The sequence below is a fragment of the Porites lutea genome, chromosome 4 (assembly GCF_958299795.1).
Source record: "Porites lutea chromosome 4, jaPorLute2.1, whole genome shotgun sequence".
NCBI classification, from domain to species: domain Eukaryota; kingdom Metazoa; phylum Cnidaria; class Anthozoa; order Scleractinia; family Poritidae; genus Porites; species Porites lutea.
The window spans coordinates 44,630,200-44,651,078 of NC_133204.1; the positions used below are offsets into that span (position 1 = coordinate 44,630,200).

Genomic DNA, 20,879 nt, shown 5'->3' on the forward strand with positions numbered 1-20,879 from the left:
ACCATTAGAAAAGTGATGGGGGCGGGGATGGGGCAAAAGTCAAAAGTTTCCCCGGAAAATTATCAACAAAAAAATATATTCCTGCGAGTTTTGGCCAAAAAAAATATGCCCAAGGAGGATCTGTGCAGGTAAGCCTGACTATTACAGGTCAACTATGAAGTGAGTGACAAGTCCAAATTGGAAAAAAACAACGTGATATTTTTAATCTCAACATGACTGTTGAGTAAATATTGTTAAGGACTACCTTGATTGATACAGCTGAAGGCCAGACACGGAAATTGAAGAGTTCAACATTTTAAATGTATTATTCACAAATCTTTACTGACCAAACAACTAGGAACCTTTTGGAATACAAGTTATCCTGTGTATTAATACATATTCACAAACCTCTTTGCAGTGAATATATGTGCTTTCCACAGCAACAATCAGTATTACACTGACTTTCTTTGTTGACAGTAAATTGAACAACCCAAACACTCTTCCTCTACAAACATCCTGCGTATGCGGGGCCCAGTCAGGTGAATGATGTTCCATATCAACTACGAAGTGAATAACACTGAAATTGCAGGCCAACTTTTCTGGACTGGTGTGATCTTTCCTCCTAGTTCTTGATATCTTAGCCAAGTCTTGATTGTGTGACATTTATTAAGTAATAAAAATGTATTGCAACAATAGACTTTGTCGGGTTCAAAGGAATTTATGACGAGCAACAGATCTAAAAATAAACGGACCTTACATGTTACGCCGACCGCTGTCAGCAAATGGAAGGCTAGCGGGCTCCAAAATGAACTCTACTCAACTTCCGCCCCAACTATCCGCTCTTCGTTTTAGTTTCGACGATGGAACCAGAAGAGGCACCAGTACAAGATGAGCAGTACTTCGATGAACTCCCTTTCGGAGGGTACGATTTTGTGTTTGTTGATGAGCCTTCTCCTGGGCAAACTTGCTCTATCTGCCTCACCGCTATGAGGAACCCAGTGCAGACATTTTGTGGCCATCGCTTCTGTGAAGAATGCTTGGTAGGGGCATTCAGGTCGGCATGATTATTTTTTAGCTTGACCCATTTAAAATACGCATGTAAAACGTAGTACCCGTCCACATAAAAAACTGCCACCGCAGTTCCGCCGTAGTCTATGATTTACATATTTTAATACAGCTGTAGACATTCAACTGCGTCCTTTCTTAGCGATAAGCAATAGAGTGAATTTGTATTACCCGCTTCTTATATGCTAATCAGGCGCACAATATTGTTGTGACCGGCTTCTGTATTCACGAGCGATTCACGTTGGAATGTACGGCACTTTTCCAAAACAAATGGTACTTATCTGAACCAAGAACATTCTGTACGAGGCAAAATTGCTGATTTTTGTGAACTTTTCAGTTTACCACAGCCGGACGAAAATTGCCGCATCAGCGACATGCGTTTCCCATTATTTGCATATTTGTTCGGGAGAAACACGGGTGAAACTCCGGCGTCCTGAGAAAAATCAGCAACCGACATGATCAAGAATTTGTAGCAGTCGGTTTAGTTTGGTGCATGCCTTCTTCACTGTTCTTCTCATTAGCTTAGCGATTTTCATTAGCATATAGGAAACGAGCTACACGAATTACGTCGAATTCACTCTAACGTGAAGCGAAACAAGCACACTACACAGTATACACATGTAATGTACCTCGTTCTTTAATCCACAAACCCCAACCAAGCCAGCTAGCTTAGGTTAAATAAAGAAGCCATTCTACTAAACTTATTATTCGGCGACTTCCGCGGGACTGCGGACGACGGTGGCAGTTCGTTTAAAGGCTTTTACCTGAACCATTCTTGCTCATCTCGATTACGGGACTACGTACCGCGGTGGCAGGCCATTTAACTGCTTGTATTTAACATTGCTCGCGTATTTTTATGTCTACTACACACAGAGATTTTCCGAGATTTGTCGAATTTTAACTTTGGTGTGATGCACTCAACAACGGTTTTTGTGGCTTAAGCTTGCGTCGCAGACGTAAGTGTGGCCCCGTTGTAATTTCCAGCACTGTGATCTATGACGAACTTGTCTCATAACTTCCTTTTTCGGTTTCAATGCAAAGGCTGCGAAAACTTTGAGGAAACCTGCAACTATCAGTCAGCAATAATGCAAATCAATGCGATTTGACTGATGATAAATGCATTTTTGCGATTTTTAAAGTGGACCCTTCCTATTCAACAAATCGCGCCGTAATTTTTTTTACTGGAAAGTCCAGTAAAAAATTAAGCTGTTTGTTTTTGTTTTTTGCCTAAATTTCTGGTATCAGGTCCGATTAGGCCTGTCCTGATTGTACTCGACAACTTTTGGCTTTTTAGTTTGGAGCAACTTTCTGAGGTCCTAGTAACCTCGAGCAATTTTTTCCTTTTTGAGCAATTTTTGAGTTTAGAGCACATATCAAGCACGAAAAATTCTATTTCTGCGAAATTCTTCAGAGGGTTAAGAGAGGATTGTCTTCTCTTGAAAACATATAATTCAATCTATGAACATATAACAAAGTTTCGCAGGCCTAAAAATCTAATTGTGGCCGTATGAATAATTATTAGTACCCCCGAAATTTTCCCATAATTGCGAGCATCTCTTTAAAGTTAACTTCAAGCTATTTTTCTGGGCCGATGTTAGTAATTATTGTAGAGAACAAAAAATAAAGCTTTAAATTGGCGTTTATATAAAAATATGGGGAAATTTCGGTGCTACTTTTGAAATTTAGGTAGCAACTTTTTAGCATTCCATTAAGCAACTTTCCAGGAGTTTACAACCACAACCAGGAGAGGCCTAGGTCTGATCACACATTGTATCAGGCCACACAACGTTTTACAGTGATTAAAAACGTCTATCTTTTAATAGTGAATAATAATGAGGGGGAGGTGAGGGACGCTTAAAAGAGAGAAGGGGCTAATTAAGTTTCCTTTCCTGAAAAAAAGGAGGGCTTATTTGAGACGGGGGGTAGCTCATTTGAGAGGAGGGGCTTAATAGAGGATTTACGGCAATAGAAGTATGCCAGAAAAAATTCCGAGAAAACGTTTACGTTGGAGAAGACTGAAATCTGCCTTGTAATTCACACAGGCAGACCACCCTCTGTTCTTGTGACAGTTGTTGTTATTGAAATCTGAGCATCGATCTTTTGTACTCAAAGAAAACACATAAACATTAGGGAGGCTACAATTTACTTCAAAGTACAGATTTGAACGTAACTTTTACACCTAACCGACTCGTGTCTCTCGCTGTGCGATCCACGCACATTCCACGCACGATGCGAATTTCTACAAAATTATAAAAATTCGTTACGAGAGGATCCTAAAAGCCCTCGCTTCGCGAATAATTAAAATCGGTTACACAAACAGATTGTGTGGGTGAACTGTGGACAGAAAAGGTAGGCAATAATCAGCCGCACAAAAGATCGATGTTCAGATTTCAGAAACACCAAATGCCCCACGAACAGAGGGTGGTCTGCCTGTGGTAAACACGTCCAGTAAAGTAGAAGAAATGTGTGATTACTAGGGTAACCCTCCTGCTTGGGTGACCCGACTCTAAGGCCATTTTAGAAACGGCTCATTGTCGACAACCGACAACGAAAAGACAGCGGTGGATCTGCTCTTTTTCTATTTTGAGAAATTCTCAACTTGAATCTGACGTTTGTCGTTTGCTGTATACGTGAAGCTTAAACCCTCTAAATTTACGGTAAATAGCAAACGTCAGATTCAATCTGACAATTTCTCAAAATTGAACGGAAATGAAAGCTGTGCAAACCGATTCTTATGGATGAAACTGGCGTGAAACCAATTATTATTTTCTTTTTGTAATGAGCAGTAAACGACAAGTCACGTGATACAAATTGACGTTTGCTGTTTGCCGTATACAAGGTGATTCTAAATCTTACTTCATTTGAATGGCCGGCGCTGACTCTTCCACTTTCTATTTCAGGGAAGGTCATCATCCTCTCTGCCCACAGGATAGATATCCTATTCCCCATGAGGGAGGGTGAGTAACTTATTTTGCTACAAACTTTTGGAAGACAGTCTGTCCCATCCGTACCGAGCGGCGCCTTTCCCATTTCATGTGAATTTTTTTTCAGTCAAGCATAAGTCCATTTCCGAATATAATATACTTATATCATTTACTGATGATACTAAAAACACCTGGCCCCATTTGTTCCAAAGTTTGAAAACACTATCTACTGGATAAATCCCTATCCCGTGGGTAACGCAATTTTTTTTTACTAATACTTATCGGCTAGATAGTGATTTATTCGTTGGACAACACTATCCGTCGTTTGAACAACCGGGGCCCGGATTTTTGAAAACCGGCCGCGAAAAAAATTACTGAACTCCTCCCACTACTTGGTAGTTTAAAGCAATTATAAATCACTCGAAGGACGATCCAAAAGCTTTAACTAGAGTCTGGGTGTAAGTTCCCTAGTAGCATTTCATTGAGTCCAAAGCGTTTATGAGTTACATTTTTTAACAACAGAGTACTCTGACTTCGTGGAGTTTTAAACCGGTGTCGCGTAAGTCCGGAAATTTCAGCTGTGTTTGAATAAACCTTCTCTCAAGTTGAAGAAGTCCAAAAGTGTTTAGCTAGGGCCTAAATGACAACTTGTATACTAGCAAAACACTACAATTACCTCGGGCCAAAAGTGACGGCATACCCAACAAGGAGAACTAAGCAGCTTGACTGGCTTGAAGTTACAAGGAAATTTTGAAGTGTCGAACATGCACTTATGTTTTTGTTTTTCCTTCTTACTACAGTTTTTTCGTGACGTGGCCTGGGAGAGAGATATACTTTCTCACCGTGTCAAATGCAAGGTGAACGAAAGAGGCTGTGACTGGATGGGACAATTACGCCATTACGAGGTAGACTAGGCGTACTTTTTAAGGGTTTCTTGGGATATATACACGACGTCTGCAGTTTCCCGGTTCTGGCTGAATAGTCCTCGAAGGCTGCCCGGTGTCTTTGGGGATTTATAGAAACTGATCGAATCGCACGGCCTTGCGCTGGCGATGTTTTATTCTAGACCTGGAAACTTCCGCTATTACCTTCAGTTTATAAGTTTTCTAGCAAACTCAAAGTTTTACTAGTCAATGAAAAAAAGTAACGAACAGTAGAGGAGGACAACAAAGAAGTAGTAGTAATAATCACAGTCTGAGATTAAAATTTTTAACTTGAGCAGTTGAAAAAAGAAAAAAAATCCAGGCTCTTTGAAATAGGTACGCCGACAGTCTTCATCATCATCATCATCATCATCATCATTATCATCATCATAATTACTGAGCTGGAGTAATCGGCTCCTGCACTGACTTGTTTTTTATTCGGGTCACCCATCCAGTTCCTAACCCCGCCCTAAACGGCTTTACTTGAGTAGCGCTACTAAAAATCCGAGTTTTGTGAGGGTTGAGGCGACATTCGTATTTCTAGTTAGCTAGTTGGTTGCATATAAAACGTATACCAGGCTTGGAATTAGGCCTGTCCCGGCTGTGCTCGTCAAGAATGCTGGAAAGTTGCTTATTACTGAAATGCTTAAAAGTTGCTAAAAAATTACCAAAAATCTAAAATTTGCTACCGAAATCATTCTGCATATTAAAAAAAACGTCAAGTGAATTTAAGGCTTTATTTTTTGTTCTTCACAGTACTAACCATGCTAACATCGGTCCAGAAAAAATAGAGTGTTTTCACATGACGTCACGGCGGCCATGTTGGTGTCCCAAACCAATCCTCTGGGAGTTGTACTCTTTTCTTATGCAAACGCTTTCTTTTGTTCTTGTAAATTTGCATAGATGCTGGCCACGTGAGTGAAAACACTCTATAGCTTGAAGTAAGCTTTAAAGAGATGCTCGCAATTATGCGAGAAATTTTAAGGGTAGTAAATATCAAATTCAATTCATTATTCATATGGCAACAAGTGCTTTTTTTGGCCTGCGAAACGTTGTCATGTGTTCAAAGGTCGATAATCGTCTTAACAAGAGAATTCAAGACAATCCTTTCATAATTCTCAGAAGAAATTCGCATAAATTGAATTTTTCTATGAAATCGTTGACTCTTTCGCGCTTTATGTGTGCTCTAAACTTAGTTTTTGCTCAAAAATTGCTCAGAAAAGCAAAAATTGCTCGAGGTTGCTCGAGGTTGCTATAACCTCAAAAAGTTGCTCGAAAAGCCAAAAGTTGCCCAAACGTTGCCGCACACAATCGGGACAGGCCTACTAGGAATAGACCATTTTACATTAATTTTGTGAGCTTAGCAACCCAGCCTCTGAGTGAACGTGAGGCTTTGGGTTGACCTTGTTTTGATACAAACCTTTTTTTTTTGCTAAAAAATACTAGTTAACATTAGTTAGCATAAGAACAAAATGATTTACATGATAAAACAAAGAGGGTTGTATCAAAACAAGGTCAGCTCCAGCCTCGTTTGCGCCCGTAAATGTAAATTGGACTATTCAAACATAACCAGGATCGGAATTATCATTCGTAAATCAGTGGCTTTTTATACTTGACGCAAATATTTGTTATTTATATATATTTTTAAATCTGATGATTGTATTTTCTTGGACTGTTTCCATTATTGAATCTAGAGTCATTCCTACGAATGTAAGTACAAAGATGTGGTTTGTGATGATTGTAATGAAGAGATGCAGAGGAGGTTTTTGGACAAACACTTGACGGAGTGCAGCGAAAGGATTGTGCAGTGTACGCTCTGTGAAGAAGAATTTGCTTTCTGGCGCTTAAAGGTGATAGCATGCCGCGATGATGTTTTAGAAAACTATAACATGAATTTTGTCGAAGCTTTCTGCCTTATGCCTCCTCCAAGGGTTGCTATTTCTTTCTTTCCTTTTTTCTTTTTTGTTTTAATTTATCACACACAGATTTCGCTGTATTTAAATATAACTTACATAGTACATCAATACAAAAGTTACTGACTGCAAAGATCAGATCTAATTTGTCGGTTACCGTATTGCATAGGAGGGGCACTTATAAGACAAGAGGCGTGCGTCTTTTAGATTATTACGATATTTTGGAGGCGAGTGTGTATTTCAATAGCTAGTCAAACTGTTGATAAGGGCGTCAACTGTGTAACGATAATCATTTGCAGCAAAAAAATCTTGGCCCCAAATATGACATGACAATTAAGAGCACTGAGTAAATGTGTAGTTTGCTGACGAAACGAATAGCAAACTGGACTTGAAGTTATGATCGATCTGTATTGAATCCATAGCAGAGATTACACGATGAAACAAGCGGGTATGGAAACAAGCTCAATTCTCGTGCGGGGGGGGGGGGGGGGGGGTACTCAACATGATTTTATACGGGAAGGCTCTACCCCGAGGGCCAACCCCTTTACAAGGTACCTCGTTCATATGCCTTTTATTGAAAAATGGTACTCCGCCTCTCAGATACTAGTTTAGAAGGCTCTATCCAAGCTTTTAACTGCTGTAAATGCACCGTCTTTTGAATATGAATAAATCACTAAACAAGAAAGTTTCAGTTCTTGTCTTCTTCACTGAACAGATGTGATTTAGGGCAAAATTTAGTGTGATTCGTAATTAAATCACACTGCTGAGAGCCAATCAGGTTGGCTAGGATCAGCAATGATTTTAAAAGGGATGTAATAAATTCTGTTAGTTTAACTGAGTACGGAAAAAAATACCGTAGTTAATACAATTCTTTATCTCGTCTAGCTTTCAAACCACCCTCAGATGAGCGCCGCACTTGAGGCGTTATAGGCACTTATTCGGGTGAATACGATGCCTCTTTCGGGCGGAGCCTCCCCGTATAGGCCATTATAGGGAGTACCCCCCCCCCCCCCCCCGGGGGGCTCACTACCTCTTGCTTTATTCGTTTGATACAAAAACATGACACCTTTCATGTAGCCTTCTCGAAATATTGATTCTTATTAATAATTAACCATTACAAATCCCCGTTCAATGCTGAGCTAACTCTATTAAAATCCACAGCATCATGAAGATGAAGAGTGCACTCGTGATCCTCTCAAATTTACTGAACGATGTAGAGTGCAGAGCGTATCCCGAGAAGAGGTATATAGAATTACAGTAACTATGTGCACGGGTGATGTATTTATTGCTGGTTTGCACGTGACTAGACTACGAGTAGTCCCCCATTTTTCCTCAGGGAGAGTAGAGCGAGCGAAACGCCAGCGCGCGTGAAAATCACCCCGCGCGAGCAAAGGCAACACGCGGCGACACGCCTTTTCTCGCGTGGGGTGATTTTCAAGCGCGCTCGCGTTTCGCTCGCTCTACTATCCCTGAGGAAAAATGGGGGACTACTTGTAGGGGCTAGCACGTGACGTCATCAAAATTCAAACTAAAGAATTATCGATCATCCTGAGTTTTTACTTTCATGACTGAAGTATTAGAGTAGCTAAAAAAAACCTTCAGACAAATTTTCACCTCGAAAGAGTTTTTCGTTTGGGATAGAGTGCGCTTGAATTTCTAAGCTCTGTCTAGGCATCCGCGGGAAGGGCACCAACATGGCGTCTCCATGCAAAACTCTATAAATTTGGGTCAAATATTAATCATTTCTAATATCTCGCCTATGAAAAATTGCACAGACCTGAATCTTGGCGAGGGTCTTTGCATATTCACTTCCTTTCGTTTCCCAGATTCGGTTTTGACTTTTATTTGTGATGGCGTGACTGAGGAAGAACCAGCAATAATGAATTTCCACTAACCCCGTGAAGGTTATTAAAGCGTTAGGCAAAACCTTGTAGGTGTAGGTATTGATGTGGATTAAAATCAGTCATCTCGCAAACATTTACCAACCATGCGCCATGCTAGACAAAACAATTTCCCCGTTATTTTGCCGTGCACCTGTTTTTAAACAAATCCTTTCCATTTTGTCCTACCTCGTTCCCGGAAAAAGAGAGGATCCTGGAAACGAGGTTGCCATTTTGCAGTGCGTCAGTGGTCAGTTATAAAACACAGATAAGGCCAAAATGTAATACGAACAAAAGAGTGGAACACAAGCCACTGGTGAGTGTAACTGATATAAACCGGGTCGGGGGGTGGAGGTGGGGGTCACTCTCTTATAATAAGGTCGGAGATGCTTGTCGAAAAATTAGAATTACCATTTTTCCTTGAATAAGCGCTCTAGCACTTATTTAAAATTTCGGCTGAAAGGATGGGCGCTTATAAGAAGGAGGGCGCTTAATCGAGGGGGCGCTTGTTAAGTTCTCCTGTTGGTAATCAAGCCTACGTCAATCCCATTTATAATTTACACACAGAGTTATCAATATAGTGGCAATAGAAACAGCTTTTCTTTGCATACCTTCTATTAAAAGAAAGTGATGGGGGAGGGGAGGGAGGTTATTCGAGGGGGGGGGGGGGGGCGCTTGTTTGATTTTTTGGCCTAGGGAGTGTATGCTTATTTGCGGGAGGGCGCTTATTCGAGAAAATACGGTGAACACCTAAAGGACACCAAGGGTTATGGGCTCCTGACCCCTCACCCCTGAAAGAAGAGCATACTTCGACAGTGAAGGAGTTATGGTTTCTTTCTGGGTACAACCCTAAGCAAGAGAGGATGAACTCATCTTCTCTTGCCCTGGGCGATACCTTAATAGGCTTTTGGCTTGCCGTCTTGAACACACCCTAAGTCAGGCCAAAATCCGCAATTTCTTTCCCTAAAGAAGACGACGACGATAATCCCGGTCACTTTTGTATGCGAACCCCCACCTCCGTCCCCGAGGTTAACTTGGGAAAGATATCGAATAGCAAAAGTACCGATTATATGAAAAACACCAGCTTGCGAATGGCAGACGTTTCTCCTCGCTCATTGCCGCTGAGAGTCGTTTTCGCGAGGAGGAACGTCTGCGACTCAGCGACACAAATTCCATACTGATGACTTAAATCAATGTTTACATGTTAACTCCGGTAGTCATGCGGTTCCAAATGCAAATTTGTTCAATTTTACGTTTCTCCTGCTCGGTTTTGGCAAAGTGTTGTGTTCTTTTGCAAACGAGTTGAAGCAAAACTCAAATGCTTCCTCTAGAGAAGAATATATTCCACAAGTACTGACTATGTTGAATTTGTTGTAGATTCATCACGTTTATTTTACCTTTTGTCTTATGTCTGTCATTTGTAAACAATAGCTAGAACAATATAACTACTCCGACGTCCAATCAGCGCTCATGACCGGATTCTGGACAGATTTTACGTCATCAGTACGGAATTTCTGTCTCTGAGTCGCAAAAGTTCTAGCCTGCGGTGCAGCCGGCCCACGTATCGCATATAGTGTGGATATAGGTTTTAAGTGTCTGCGCGCAGGCTACAGAAGTTCCTCCTCGCGAAACGTCCCTCAGCGGCGATGAGCGAGGAGAAACGTCTGCCGTTCGAAGGCGGGAAAAACACGCGGTGTTGATCGAACACGACCAATCAACGTACAATAGATCCCTTACCTACTACCGATCTTTTTCTTCTAGTGTGCGAATGAAGCGTCGACCCTGTCAGAGGCAAAGTGGAGGGAACTGCCCAGAAAATCACGTGCCACTAAGGGCGCACAAACCTTGCCATCAGGTGAGGTCTGTACTGTCTCCGGCTCGACCATTATCTATCGTCAGGGGAAAGCGGGTGGGAGGATTTTGCTCTAAATACAGCGGGGGTTATTTAGCTACCCTCCCTGACTTTTTCTGCCGGATTTGTAAGTTTCTGTCAAAATTTTCGGGAAAAATTCCAATTTAAGGCACACTGTATATCATTTTTAAGCCGTCTGAATTGGTTAAAAGAAGACGAGAACATGCTTTCAATTTTTCATGTATTCTGTGATACGAGGACGTCAGGAGCAGTTTTATTTGCTCAAATTGGGAATCTGTCAAGAGATTTTGATGTTCCACTGGCCATTTCTAAGACCAGTCTTTGTCAACTCGATAACAAATTGGCTCGTTTGGTTATCAGTTATTGTCATCATCTGGACCAGGGTTTGGATTTACATCGCCATCATGGATGAGAAGTTTCAACGAAGGAATTACAGAATAATAAATGTTGACATCCTATTTACTGTATACTTTACTGCAGCAGAAAAGAATCTTCTTTTGACGACCCTTAATTCAAGATACAGGTCAATGATCCATTCACCGAACATGCCCACAAAGCGAATTCCAGAGGCAGACATCAAATTGCTTGACCTCGTGGATTCCCTTAAATTTGGCTGGTATCCGTTCGCAATTAGGTTAAAATCTTTCGAGCGAATGTTGAGCGACTATCTTGGGAAAAAGTGAGGCTACGGTTGCGATGAATTAGTTCGTAAACATCCAGTAAGAAAAGCAAAGTAATGAGAGGCACCAAATTCGTGGCCGCCATTATGCTAGGTCCACGAGAGCTTGAAGACTGGTTTGATATTCTGTGATTAGCACGTCCTGGATAGCCCTTTGACTTTTTTGATAATTATTTGATAGGAAACTGGCAGGGTTACTTCATCGACGGAAGGGAATTTGGACGAGAAAGAGCTTCAGGAAGCAAATGGCCCATTAATGTCATCATGACCTTTCAAAACGGCAATCAGTTCACAGGGAAAGGACAGGACGAAATTGGCCCCTTTATTTTTACAAATGGGAAAATCTCAGGTAAATGTCACACAAAATATACTGATAAAGTGTTGCCGACAAGCAGCGATTGGTTTTACGTTAACACCACACCTTTGCTCCAAACGTTTGTACACTTTAAGCTAAGTTAACTTTGTATTAATAAGCGTTCTCCTACTTAGACCTACTTAGTTTAAAAATTTATTTCCTGATGTGTGCACTGTCATTTCTAAGAATATCAGAAGCCGGTGTGACGTATTTTGTATTTCTTTGTTTGGTTTAGCCATTTTTTAGTCACTGAGGCATATCTTTCCATCCTTGTCATCACGATCAAGTCACCAACCCCTTCTAACCAACGCTCACTTTTCACGAGTAGTTGTATGTTATGAAGAGGTTCTTTAACGGGAAAGCACCATCTAAGGAAGCATGCTTATGCCGGTAAATAAGCTAACTTGTTGGGTAGTTTTTATTGGACTCATCTTTTTGAAATTACTCGCCCCAACACGGCGGACGTGGTGATAGGGAGAAATACAAACGTCTGTCAAAGTTTCATAAATATAAGTTTGCAACTGACGAGAGCAATCTTTCATCGAGAGTCAACCTGCAGTGATAGGACAGTGACGTAACGGATGCCTCAGCCGAGTTAATATATTTACCCATACAAAAAAACTGAAACGTCGTCAGTTGTCTCTCAGTCTCCTATTAGAAGCGCGGTCAAAGGGAGCGCAAAGGCTTATGGGAAGGAGGAAAGAGGCTAGCAGTCAACTTTCACGTAAGCGACCACCCTTGGTGCACGACAAAGTGGTCGCCTACGGGAGGGGGTCGTCTAGAGGAAAAATTAAGAAAATAAGCTCAAACTGAACTGATGAATGCAGTGATGACATAATTACCAAACAAGTTAAACTTAGGCGAACAGACAACTGCCAAAAATGTTTCACATCAAGAGAGGATATCCTCTCTAGCTTACATCCAATACCGCTTGGAACTGTTGAAACTTTGTAGTCCATAACATTTTGCATCAATGTTACAATCCAACTTTTTTACTGCACAGATCGTATTACAGCCATCTTTCTCTTAAGTCAACTGCTATAATCTCTTAGCACGCTTGGTGAACGCTTTTTAAACCTTAACTTTTTTGACATTCGAGCAATCATGACTGTTCTTACAATCAAACGTGATCCTGCCGGGTGGTCGCTCACAAGAAACAGAAAACAGAAGAGTATGTTGAATTGAAGAAACTATCAAGCTGGTTTCAGGCTAATAATGTTTCTATTAACATAAAAAAAATCCAATTTTATTTTATTCAACTAAACAAAACAAAATAGGCAAAAACGTGACTTACATTTTTCAATAAATGATATTGAAATTAATCGTGTAAATGGAGTTTTGTTCTTAGGAGTTATACTTGATGAACACTTATCTCGGAAATCTCAAATACAGAACGTAGCAAGAAAAGTCTCAAAATCAGTAGGCATTTTTTACAAATCAAGTTTCTGCCTTAAAAAGACCTCCTTATAATGTACTCTCTATTATAGTTTAGTTTATCCTTAAGGATTCACATCACTGTGCGAGTGTTTGATTGGGGCTCAACTTATCAGTCAAATCTTAAACGTTTGATTACTCTTGAAAAACGGGTTATTAGAATAATTTCCAAGAGTCCTTTTAATGAACATGCCAATCCTATTTTTGTGAGCTTACGCATTCGAAAATTTGAAGATCTTATCAAATAAGTAAAGTTATGTATCTTTACAAAAACGGGCTTCTTCCTGATAGTTTCAATCACATGTTTTTACTTATAATATCATAGGTGACGAATTACTCCTTAATTTTGGCGCGAAATTTCAGCGTTAATTTGTAATTACACATGTGAAATTACCAAATTGCCATGGCAACCTTCGTACTTCTCCGTTTCAAGATGGCGAGGTAGTTTTAAAATGTCATGAATGAAGATGTCGGGGCATAAAAAGACGCATTAGAAAACCTGAACACACGAAAGAGCACATCAAGAAGGATTCTTAGAGGTATGTTGTGGAAAAATTCTGAAAACTTAAGCCAAATTTTAGCTCTAAACGTTTGAGAGAGTGGAGTTCACGATCGATCGATACGATCCAGGATAAACAAGTCAAAAATCCTCGATTGCTAACGTAATTCGTCACCCATGATATTAATAGGTAATCAAATGGTATACTCGTGAAATTATTCCCTAATTTCACTCGTCACCATTTGATTACACATACTAATAACTGTGACGTACATTCATGTAATACTAGAAGTAAGAATTCCAACAAGTGGACCCAGGACACAACGTATACCAGGAGCTTATGTGCTCTTGCGTATACTAAAAGTGTCCGAAAGTCTTCCACTGTAATTAACTGAATTGAATTTCCCGCAACGATGAGTAGAAAAGTCACGGACTTCAGTCGCGGCATTCTGAGCGATTAATGCGTGGTTATGTTTTATACTTCCTTTTGAACTGACCTCTTCACAGGTTCTTCGGTGCAATTTGTTAAGCAGTACGCAACGCACAAGGTATTATATAATGGAGAAGTCAAAGAAGGGAAGATGATGGGGCACTGGCGACTAGAATCAATCCAAAGCGTCAAAGGGGAGTGAAAGATGTGGCCTGTCGGCAGCGGTCACTGAACAGTTCATCTCAGCTGGGTCAGTATCTTGGGCTTTTCTTTATCTTCAGGATCCTTCTACTAGTATTGTAATATACTGTAATGTCATTGGCATGGCTAACTATGTATAAATTAAATATTAATAAACTGACTGTGATACGACATTCTATGTAACCAAACTGTATGTCTCTCCTTTCTGTTAGTTATAGTCTAGCAAACGAAGGCAATAGCGTGCAAAACTTTTCAAACCGTTGAAGATTTAGCGTGCCAGCCCGCCCGGGCTCATGTCAGTCCCTTCAGTAGTTTTTGCGCGGGCAGCCTACCAAGAGGTAGACCCTTAGAAAAGTTATGAGCAGGGGATTTTCAGTTTGCATGATTACTTTTTGGGCAACATGCCTGTGGATGAAATTTTTTCGGGATGAAATCCTCTGCACATCTTTTTCTATAGGTTAAACATCACTGATTACATCATTTAAAGTCTTTTTTACATGCAAATGCATGCGGTTGGGGGCCTGCCGTTGGTCGGCGTTCGGCGGCCATTTGGCGTTCTGCAAAATACCCCTGCCAAGCTAAATTCTATTGTCCGTTACACAGGTTTCAATTTCAATCAGTAACTCCTCCCTCGTCCTTTACTGAGTAAAGAAAATCGGCCTCAGTTTTTAAGACATGCGCTGTTGTTCACGTGTAGTTCACGTGCCATTTTCTTCACACCTAAAACCCCGACACCGCTCAATTTCGTCCCTGAGGGTCTTCGTTCCCTGATCCTTGATGGTGACCAAAAGCAGCCTCTGGGAACGAAAGTTAGTGATTTCAAGTTGTCGCAGCCACAAACTGTTGCTTGTAACAATCAATAAACAACAGCAGAACGTAGTCGCTGAAAGCGAAACTTCCAACCTCGTCGCCAGGTTTTTCACGGATGCCCTCAATATGGCGTCTGAAAAGTGATCACGTGTGCAATTTCAAGAAGGCTTTTTGATGGAAAAATTTTAACACAAATATACAATATATTGCATTCGGAGAATACTTTATATGTTGAAACCCCCTTAAAGATAATTTAACAAAGCTCTCACAATGTTAATTCGTAATCTTTTATTATATTATTGTTATATTAACCTTCATTATTGTATCTTCTTTTATATTTTATCAAGTCCCGTTGTGTTTTTTCTTTCTTTTCCTTATCTTTCTTCCATTTTTCTGACTTAAGTCATTTCCTCTGTCCTTTTGGCGGTGGACCGCCAACTTCTCAATTAGCTCAGCAATTTGTCGGCAGAGGATATTTAAAATATGTAATTATGCAAACTTAGAAATAAAGGAAAAGTTAAAAAAAAGACCTGTATTTACAAGATAACCGGAATTGTTTGTTTGCAGTGTAAAGAACTTGCTAACCAAATGAGAATACAGCTCAATGAGCATCAATGTCACGCTCCATGGCCTGTTTGCTTTTCGTAAACTTTATTAGTTTTGCGGCATGTTGAAAGGGATTACACACAATAAGCAATTTAACACAAGGGCCCAAGGCTATCAAACACCGAGGTATTATAAACACCGCACAATAAACTGCGTCTAATTGTTCTTAAAGGTCGCCAGGTCACGATTGAGAGCCGCAATTAATAGATCAAATTGATTGAAAGGTAATTTATACCTATTTATTACACTTGAAAACAATAGGGTTAAATTTAAGCAGCATTCATGTAAGAACGGCGAGTCTTATTAACCTTTTACCCCTCAAGGGAGATACCACTTACATAGAAAAGCCGCCATGAAATAACTTGTTAATATTTAGTTGATGGGTCTGGTTACCGATATCCCTCCCGTGCAATAAAAAATGAATTTCCTCCTAAATTTTGTGTACCACTATGGATTTCAATGCATATTAAGAAATTTCCATACTTCAATTTGTAAACATAAGTCCCAGTGCTTACTGATACCTCTTGCAGTGTAATAAAAAGTATAACCGTTTTAGAATTAATTATCTCGGCACGAACTAAATGGAACGTTTAGACAAAAATTCGCCCACAAAAGGATACAGTGTTTGGAATCAATGATTCAAATACAAGAGTTTATTTGCCTTTCTCTTTTCAAAAGAGTGCTGTTTAAATAGACTGTTTAATCTTCACCGCTTGAAAAAAAAAAGCGTGTCACCAAGATGGAGCGTGGCAAGCCAAGTCGTGTTTTTAAGTCAGCAGGCGTCCCACACACGTAGGTTTTGGTTATTACGCAACGAGCAACAAGAATTTATGTTAAAACATGCAGAGCTCATCCATACTAAACTGATAGTACACTCTCTAAGGAACAGTCCGAGACCTTAAAATTAACGCACATTTATAGCACCCGTTATAGAACACGTGTTTAGCGCGAAAACAAAGCATTCTTTAGGAAAGCAAATGAATTTTTGTCGTTGAAGTCTGACAAGATAATGATAAATAATATTAATTGTCAGATACGCCTTTTCTTAAAAGTAAAATTCTCTAAAGAAACACGAGGTATTACTAAAGTTAGTCTGATTGAAAGGTGTGCGCACTAAGCACCTGTTGATTAAACCACAATGACGTTTTACGATGAAGGAGTCCTGAGATGTCGTAAAAAGGACCAATGTCAGGTGTTTTGGGTAATTACTGAATATCTGATTTGAACTGCCCTCATGTACAGTCCTAGAAACTAGTGGAAATGTTGTGAATTTCTCTGACAATGCCCCCAGCCGGGTAGGTACAAAGACCCATCGAGGTTGGAGCGGAAAGCCTTCCCTGAAAAAAAAAACCGCCTGTGTTTACAAAAGACAACGAGTTAAGCGCAGACAGCCACAGACTATTTAATTAACCTATTCAGGGCTGGGCGAAAAATCGGCAGCTACGTTGTCAAGATTAACAAAATAAAACAAATCACTGAGGTCCATGAACAAAGAACAGTTTGCCTTTAATGTTTGCCGACAATATAATTACTTTATCAAACAAAACCAAACGATTTATCCAACGGTAAATACTAACGTCAAGGTATATTGTGAAACTTCAAGTATAAAAATACGTGAAATAACATGGCTCCGTTTATTAATAAATAAGATGTATTGACATTTGTAACAGATTCTAATGTGTGCCAATAATATCTCGGAAAATAACTTGTTCGCTTTCGTCATAAGTCAATAAATGCTATTAGGACTGTTCAAACATCTGACAAAGAGTTTCTATTAACTATTCAAGTTTCTTACGGAGCACTTAATTACCTTATCACTATCAATTAAAATCAAAATTAAAATCAAGAAGCCAGCAATCTAGTATGCGGTACAGCTACAGAGTAAAACACATGCCTTAGTAAACTCGAACTGAAAATCACACTGAAAAGTTCACTGAACTGGCTTTAAGATGTTGTATGCGTACTGTGATTGATAACAATGTGTTTACGAGTATATCAGTGGAAAATTTTTTATTCTAGCTAGAACCAGTCGTCAGCGTCTTTCGGGTCAGGTCTAGTGAGGAACAAAGCTGTTCCACGTCATTTGGACTCTATCAGCCGACTGTGCTTAACTTGATAAGCATGTCTCTGTTTAATATTGCTGTATATTTTTACTTATGAAACAAATAAGGAAGTTCATTGCGTCTCCTTCGATTCAACCGTATCACCATAAGTATTCTGTTCCCAGTACTGATTAAAGCATGCATGTCCTTTGTTGCAAAGCAACCACAAGTCGCGCCCACTCGGGTAAACCGAGATGTCTTGCCAAGCGCGTTAGAGAACACGCGAATGTAAAACTACTTCTCTGCTTTAAATCAAACTTTCATTTTGTAGATTCATGTTTAATTTAGCGATAAATCATGCACACAGCGTGATTCAAAACAAAGATTTTAACCACTGATACATCACAACAGTGTGTTAACAAACAGGAAAACAAGTAAAAAAGCTACACTGTATCTTGGAATGTATCTAAACATGCCTCGTACACCCATACATCGAATTATACGAATTATAGACGTTTTTTCTTAAAAGTACTGTAAAGAAAGCTCAACTAAGGCATTCTTGCAGTTTATCAAAGTTACTGATTTTGACTTCTCTTATCATAGAAAATGCTAATAATTAGTGCTCTTAAGGCAAGGTGCGCGTTTACCCTTTTCGTTTCTAACTCTCTGAGTTCCTTTACAATCAAAGATGCTCGAAACTGAACTGAGAGACTACTAGAAGAGTCTGTTAATGACTACTTTTTTCACGTGTTCGTTTTTATGAATAACGTCGCTGCAATCTAAGTTTATTAATTTCAATCCTTGCGCAAATTCCTTGAAATGATTATGTCACGTCAGCCAATGAAACTTGTAAGCCTTAATATCATGAACTACTTGGGGTACATTTGATCCCACTCGGGACATCACTCAGTATATACGCTCGCCGAGCGAATCGAACAAAAATTTACAAAGTTAAACTGTATTGCTTTTCACTTAGGAGAGTGCCCAAAATCAATGTCCGCTGCATTAGAAACTGATCGGTTAAGTTTGAAGTTCACCGAGTTTAAATGACCCCCTGGCTTGTTCAAGGACTTCAAAATAACAATGTATATTATATAACTATGCTATAAGATGAAAATCAGTCATCGTGCAATCACAGCATACTAGTAAGCCAGTTTTTGCTGTTCACTGACTGTAGGCCGGAATTTATGTCTTCACTCATTTCACTGACGCGCCCATAAATAAGTGACTTAAAACACCAACTTAATATCTGTGAATTAAAGTTAATTGAGCATTTATCACAAATGTAGCTCAAACAGTGCCTTCAAAATATAGACGACAAAGTGAGACTCTTATGAAAACTTATTTTCCGGTTGTTTTGAACAAGCGCACCAGCGCTTTCCATTCTTGAATCATTTGTTTTCTTTCATGCCCTCGTTTAACATACTGTAAAACAACTTACAAAGCTCTCATTATGGCAGCTGATATTGCTTCTCTGATATCATTTGTGAGAGGAGTTCGGCAAATGATGCCAGTATTAGTAGTTCTTGTTTGGTTGTTTCTTAGACTAAGAGTTTTACCTCAGTTTATGGGCTCGATGTTAGTACAGGGGATGCATACAACCTCTTACAAGACTTAGAACTCCTGCTTTAACATAGGTTCAACATTTCTTGTAATTCAAGCGTTCATTTTCGATTCTATCGTATTAAGGATAATTAAAAGACTCAATCGTAAGGTATTTATTCATTTTGGTAAGTACTGCTTCAAGTTTGAGGATACGCAAAAACTACGCCGGACCCAGTACGTACTTCGGTCACTGAGTTGAACGCCCGTCAAAGTCAGGACAACCCCTCCAAGATGACACCATACATGCAGTACTCACATGAGATTTCGAGAAACATCAGAAAGACATTCAACGTTGTTTGGCCGCAGTTTTTCTTTCACCAGTAGAAAATAAACAACTCTCACTGTTCAAGAACAAACCAATGATCAGTGAGTATGTTGAACCTTGTTGAATGGCAAAGACAAATAAAAGACGTACCTCCATCAGTCTTTTTTTCCCCATGAATGTCAAATAATTTTAACAATCACTAAAACAACGCCTCCTTCGGCGCCACGTTTGCCGGCTGTTTAGACCACTAGGTGTGTGCGTCTTTGCTTCAGGCTTTCAAGATAACATCTTGACTGGTGGTTTCCGTCTTCTAGTTTTCTTTAGAATTCGGCGCTTCTTATTTAGCCACCAACGAGTCAATTCAAAAAGTGTGAAGAGTGTTAGCGCAAGTTTTCTTGATCATACCACTGAGGCGTCGACTGCAAACTGAAGCAGGCACAAAACAACTGTCCAAAGATATAAACCCACAAACTGCACTCCCTGTAATCATTTCCTATAGTTAACTAAATTTCATTGATATCTCTTTTAAATGATACTATCGCTACTATCATGTAAAAGACTTATTTTTATTCGGCGTGAATTGAACCCAGATAGCGCAAAACAAAGAACTGACAGTAAAATTGTTCACTTCGTCGACATGCGCTTTTGAGGTCAACAAATTTTTCAAGGACAATCATAAAGCAAATCAAGAAATTCTATAATCACAACGTTGTGACACTAGAGAGACATCTCCATGCATATGAAGCTGAATTGGCTAACCGTAACGTCGTTTAGGACGATAATTCAGCGGGCTGAAGCTTTTCGACAGACATTTTAATTCAGGTAATTTGTCCAATTGCTAGATTTGAAGACGCAATCAAACATCTGCTAAATAATATATTTAGGATCATTATATAATTTTGCTTTGGTAAACAGAAAACTATTTTTATCTTACATCAATATAAAATTGTAGGGCCCTCTGATAAAAGCAAACAATCATTAATGATAACCGAGTCTTTGGTCACATAAAACGATAGAGTGTTCATAATAACTAACAGTTCAATTTGACACGATTAGCATATCAGGAATGTTGACGAGTAGTGAATCTCGAATATTGTGGGATAAATTTAAGGAGCAGGCTTCAGAACGAACATATTATTTGAAAACAGAAATTCCCAAAACGCCTTTTAAGAAAATGTTTTGGAAATATCGAAATGAGGCAATTCTTGGAAGTTCAAGGTCTTGCTTTGAAAACTAAGACTATTTTGTGTAACGAGAGACCAGGTGTCCATGTAAGACTATTTCCTATAATGTAGGCTTTTCCGCTGGCTCAAACAAAGCCGACATCAGGAAATTGCTTTAAATTCAATATTTGTTGAGAATTTAAAATCTTATTGTAAAAAGAAAAAAGGAAAAT

General features: G+C 39.5%; 1 pseudogene; it reads left to right on the forward strand.

Moving 5' to 3' along the window:
- Window positions 1-808: 808 nt before the first annotated feature.
- LOC140935852 (TNF receptor-associated factor 5-like) lies at window positions 809-15,135 on the forward strand (annotated as a pseudogene).
- Window positions 15,136-20,879: the final 5,744 nt, after the last annotated feature.